At 34.5% G+C, this 6,000-nt stretch overlaps 1 protein-coding gene across 6 annotated transcripts in view; it reads left to right on the top strand.

Moving 5' to 3' along the window:
- The window catches only part of MYT1L (myelin transcription factor 1 like), a 361,112-nt gene that overhangs the window by 255,808 nt on the left and 99,304 nt on the right, over positions 1–6,000 (top strand). The window lies entirely within an intron of this gene.

The raw sequence follows: 6,000 nt of genomic DNA, 5'->3' as shown, positions 1-6,000 counted from the left end.
GGTTCTTTGAGACTTGGATGCTGTGTACTTTAGTTGATTCTATTGAAAATACAGAGAGAGAGGTTTAAATAGATAAAGTCCTTCTAAAATTGATATATATTGGTTATGATACCTTGGCAAAAGTGCCCTTTATACATACAGGTCACTGGTAGTAAGTGAATTGATGTAATAGCAATGTAATGTAAGCTATGAAACACTCTTTTCTTGGGGATATTGGACTCTATATAACCAGTATTTTCAAAATATATAATCAGTGTCCATTTACTCGAGAATCCTTATGCTGATGACAGACATCATAATGCACTGGGGTGAAATTGAAGAATCATGCAAAAATTAATGAGCTATCTAAAAAGTATTTTGTTCCCATTTCCAGGGAACACGTTTTTGGTTGGGTAGATTCACCTTTCTAACCAATAAAAATATAAGAAAAGCTTTCAGCACTCCTCAGTTGGATTCCTCTTAGGAACCAGGTATGAAAGTTGTATGACTTTTGTTTCAGCATTCTGTAAGGTCAGATCTTAAATCTTATAGGAATACTTTGAAAGTATTCTTTCCATTCGGGCAAGATGGTGGCTAGCTGTGTGGCTATAAGCATTTTCTCAGGTACCTGAATCTATAGCATATTCTCAATTGCTTAAATTTGTCAGCAAAACTGATAGAACATACATGGCCAATTTCAAAAGTTTGATGCAGCAAGGAAACCATTTCCTTTTGCAGGGAACTTTGCTTCTTTCAGAATCTGAAAGAGAAGCTGTGTTAGATCAATCTGATGTGCAATTGCTACTGCTATTCTGATGGGCAAGTGGAGGAAGTCTAGCAGTTCCTTTAAGATATAATGGTGACTGAACTTTTCAATGCTTAGTTCATGGTGCAACTGCTGCTGTGTTTTCAGCTAACATGAAAAATTTTAAATCTACACTATCAAAAATATAAGGAAAAAAATAAGTGAAACTCAAAAGCTCAAGTAAATTACTATTGGTGTGCCATCAGGCTTGATACTCAGCTTACTTCTACTATCATTATGAAACACAGTGGCTTACTTGTTCCAACACAGTTACACATGCAGTTAGCCATTCTAATCAACCTAAAGAGGCTGACATTGCTTTTTGACTGCTTTCCTTCCATAAATAGTAGGCTGTGGTTAAGAACTGCAAGAATATTGCAAAGATGCCTGTATTAGCTGCTTTGCATAATGCTTGGAATTAAAACTTACACCGGTTAAGTTTTTCTTAGGATCCCATGTTATTCTGGAATTAATACACATATTCATTGATATCTATGTGTATATCTTCTATGTCAAATATCAATCATTAGGAAAAAGGCTCAAAAATGTGAAAAGTGATAATAGAATTTTATAAGAAAAGTATTATAAGATCTTTTATTATTTTATCTATTATATATCTATTATTATATTATCTTATTATTATAAGATAAGAATCAACATAGTAATCATTATGTGGACAAACCCAGTTAGAGTACAGCTGATTTACAAGTTAGCATTAGTTAATGTTAATTAGTTAATTAGTTAATTAGAGTTAGCATTAATTAATGAGGAAGGTAATACAGAGTTCCTTATGGCTCTGCCAGAGAGTGGGGAGATTAATAACAGAGTTTGTTCTTGGTGAGGTCTAGAAGCTAATTAATAAAACAGATTTGTTTAGATAGTTTATTTCTTATTTATTTTGATAAGGATCCTGATGTTTTACTTTCTTCTGCTTATAACATTAGCAACACTGGTAGAATCTGGACTGTTGATTTTCCAGAGAAATGAGGTGCAAAGTTAGGAGTTCTAAAAATACATGGGCTGAATATGGCACTTGCCTTTATCTGTTGACTGTATGGGAAAATTAGGTCTGTCAGCTCTGAATTTAGTAGTCTGAATCACTCACTGCTCACTACAATTTAGATATTGTAGTAAACCACCATCCAGCTTCTAAGGCATCTTAGCAGGAAGTATCTTACTGTTGCTTTTCCTAGAAACGAAATGTAGAATTGAACAATGGACACTAGAATACCTGCACAGCTCTAATCAAAGTTTCTGTCACTTGTGCTGTAGATTACAACCATAAGTAAATGTACTCTGTGGATTACAGACCCAGTAATTAAGGGGAAAAAAATAAAAGCAAGGCACTTTGCTGTTTCTTAGACCAAACTCAGTTTTCTGTTAGAAAAGGATTAATCTTGAGAAATTCCAGTAAACACACTGGCATCTCACTGCTCATATTTTTTTAAAAACTAAAGTGAATTTTGGATGGGATTCTCAGAGGATTGTATGTAATACAGGTATATAATTCTTACTGAAAACCTTGGGCATTCACTGAAAACATCTCATCCTTTTGGAAAATCACATCTTTCTAGCCTTGTCATTGATAAACTAAAGGACTTGCAAAATAAGGAAGTATCCTAAAGCAACACTCTTACAATTCTCAAAATACCAATTAAAAAAAAACAAAACAAAACCCCTCTTTTAGATCTGACTCCCAAATTCTGTGCTCATATGTGTCTATATAGTCCATTGAATTAAAATTAATGCTTATAATTCCCTGGCAGTGGCAACACATATCCTCTTTCAGTTTCCATTAAATGTACCGAATGTCCTTAAGAACGAGTATCTATCATCTATGGGTCAATTATTTATTGTGAAGCCCTTATGTTCAGCTTTACCTTTAGAGGAAAGATGAATCTTTCCAATCTCTTATATTCAAGAAAATAAAAAAATAATAATTAAAAAAAAAAAGCAGATATGACCTTTGTTAAGATAGCCAAACCTGTAAATTATAATACGAATGGGAAGTAAAAAAGAAAGAGTAAGAGAAAAGGCTGCTTTTGGAGTGCCCCTTCTCTATGATGGTGACTGCTGAAAATCTTTGCTGAAAATCTGAAGGGCACATTTGATTTGCAAGGCAAACTGAAGTGCTTTCTCCTGAGCTCACTTCAGGTAGTTGGGTTCCAAAGACTGTTTCACAAAGCTTTTCTATTATAGAAAGAAATCTCCGCTGGAGGAGCTCCAGGAACAGATGTTCCAAGGCACCATTTAGCCCATATCACATGAAGACATTCAAGATGGCTTGTACTTCAGGTATTTCGTAATCCGCCAGGGGCAGGAGGAGTCAGGCTTATTCGAGATCTAAAGAAACTCAATACATCAATCAAATCCATTTCACAAACAATACTACATAACTGAATGCAGTTTCTCAGAAGGTGAAATTGTATAGAAGGATGTATAAATCTTTTAGAAATCCCCTACATTTTCTAACAAACCCAAGATAGCTGGCATATACAACATACTAATATGTGGTACTGCACCTACTTTATCAAGTGAAACATGTTGAGAAAATAGCTGTAAAACAGAAATAGCAGTGTCAGTACATTTTTTGGTTGTGTTTTGTTTGTTTGTTTGTTTTTAAGTGAAGACTTTTTACATGAAAGTAGAGATGGTGTACCAGTTTTCACATTTCTTTAAATTTCAGGATTATTTTTAATAATCTGGTAAAATGTTTTTGGTTGGTTGCTTTGGGGTGTGATTGTTGTTGTTTTGTTTTGGTTGGTTTGTTTTTTGTTTTTCCTCCACTAGCATAAACTAGACACAGACACACAGGCACTCATGATTTGAAGTCCACCTGTCAACATGAGTACCATGCCCTCCTCTGTCTTCCTGGTGCCTTCATCATGCTTCTGCACCACTTATTTTTGTCACTTCAAGAGGAAACACAAACACCAATCACATGCTGAGGAAATAGTGCTAGTACACAGCTTTCCAGCTGTCCTTGCAACTGAAGGCACTCAACATTTCATAAAATAAAGATGACAGATCTGTATTATCAATGGGGTCTGTCCAGCCCACTGACCGCTAACCATTTATTTAAATTATTAGCAGGAAAGTGGTTCACTATTGGTGAACACAGTGAGTGTTCAGTAATAAACAGAACAAAGAGCTGGACTTATATGTACCTCATAGGCAAAACACCTAATAGAGGAAAATTGTAGTTTTAAGTGAAGAGGCCAGAAAGTATCATTTCACTACTTACAACAAGATACATGGAAAGAATTGCATTTTCCACATCCCAGGAAAATTTAATAAATACCTGATGGCCTCAAAAAGGGAAGCAGATCTTAACCCTTTGCTACTAGACTTTATTGCAGCATCATTTCAACTCCTTTATAAAAGAAACTACCCTGTGCTTAGGGCATCTCACAAGTAACAGTACGAATAACAGAAAATAAATAAATAAATAGTTACATCTGGAAGGAATTTATCCTAACCGTCATGAAGGTTTCCTCTACATACCAAGTTAAAGTTGTCTTACTGATCTAGTTACAAACTACACAAGCCTAGAAGTGGTTGGGTTGAGCCACTGCATAAGACAATTTTTATTGACATCTTCTTTCTGCATTGAAGATACAAACGTAGATTGCAAGTTGTTTTGATATTTAACAATTTATATTATTTCATGTGGAGACATTCAGACTAAATGTTTTCTCTGAAAATTTTCATTGGAAATATAATTAAAAGATTTGGAACAGGTTGTTCAGAGTGGAAAAGTAGGTACCTCCAGTTCTCATGGGATTGGTTCAGATCTATTTATTTTAATTCTCTTATGTTTGCAGTTGTTTGGTTGGTGGATTGCATAAACATAGCTGCTTTGCTAGCATAGTAAATTTTTGCTTGTTGCTCTGTTCTCAAGGTGTTTACTGTGTGCTGCTCCTAAACAGTATGATTGGTTAGGTCTTGATTTAAACATCACTTTTAATTCTTTGAACTGAGATAAGGCTTGAAGCTGAGCTCATTTACATCATGAGTTGCATTTATGTGTGATGGTGTTGTATGTTATACATAACTTTTCCTTCTCTTGAAAAACTATTTATAAAAAAATCCTTCTGTATAAATGTTTGATTCTGAAGATCAGAATTTTTCAGGCTGTGTCTAGACACTTATACACAGCTTTAAGCTGTTAGTAGTCCACTTCTATGTTGAAAGTTAGGACTATTTCCTTTTGATATAGGAGTTTGAATATTTAGTTCCTTTCCTACAAATAATAGGCCCTAAAAGATATGTGAACTATATGATTCTTAAATTAAAAAAAATAAATAAATAAAAAAATTATAGCTTTATGCAATGTAAAGAAATCATTAATCATCATTAATCATTTACCTTTGGTACAGATCTATGCCATATGCAACTTCTGCTGATGTAAGCAGAAATTCTGTAGAAGACATTGGGATAATTAAGGAGTTCAGAGTTTGAACTAAAGGCTTTGACCACACAACACATTCTGATTTTAATGTTATTTCATTCTGAATCTACTTCACTTACATATGGGGTTGCTTGTTTGTATTTTTAATTCACAAGCTCTTTCCTTCCTTGTTAGCTGAACATAGGATGTTGATCTATAATCAAATAGCAAATTGTTTCAGGGCTTATTGTAACTAAACCTTTACCTGGTCTTGACAGAGAAATAGATGTGGAAAGCAATCGTATATCTCAGCAGTACAGCTTAGGATTCTCACACATTTCAGTCCTCAAGAAGAGGCTGCACAGAGGTTGCCTTTTCTATATTTTTTTTGCATCCTTCTATCTGCAAATAAATGCAGAGTGGATCCTTGACTTCCCCTCTTTCATTTGTTGTCTGGCAGATGATATTGTAAAATTAATTCTTTCTGAAATAAGATAGATTGGAGAAGAAATTCCGAACAAAAGTGCTGAAGCCTTAGAACTTTATTCCTATTCTCACTCAGACTCTGTAAACAGTTCATTCCCAATGATCTTCTAATTTTGGCACAACTGTGCCAAGAAGCTAGTTGCTTTTGCTATTTAGTGCTTTAAAGAGCCAATAGTGAACTCAGTGATATATCAGCTCTCCGCATCCATATTTGCAAACATAATGACCGGATGTTGCTATAGATAGTCTCACATCTGGGATATGGCACTTAGGGAAGTGCCATATTCAACATATTCATGGGTTGTGCAAAAAATAATTCTTCATGATCTCTTTGAAATCC

The sequence above is a fragment of the Aythya ferina genome (genome assembly GCF_964211825.1).
Source record: "Aythya ferina genome assembly, chromosome: 3".
Classification (NCBI taxonomy): Eukaryota; Metazoa; Chordata; class Aves; order Anseriformes; family Anatidae; genus Aythya; species Aythya ferina.
This window is presented reverse-complemented; position numbering and strand designations above follow the sequence as displayed.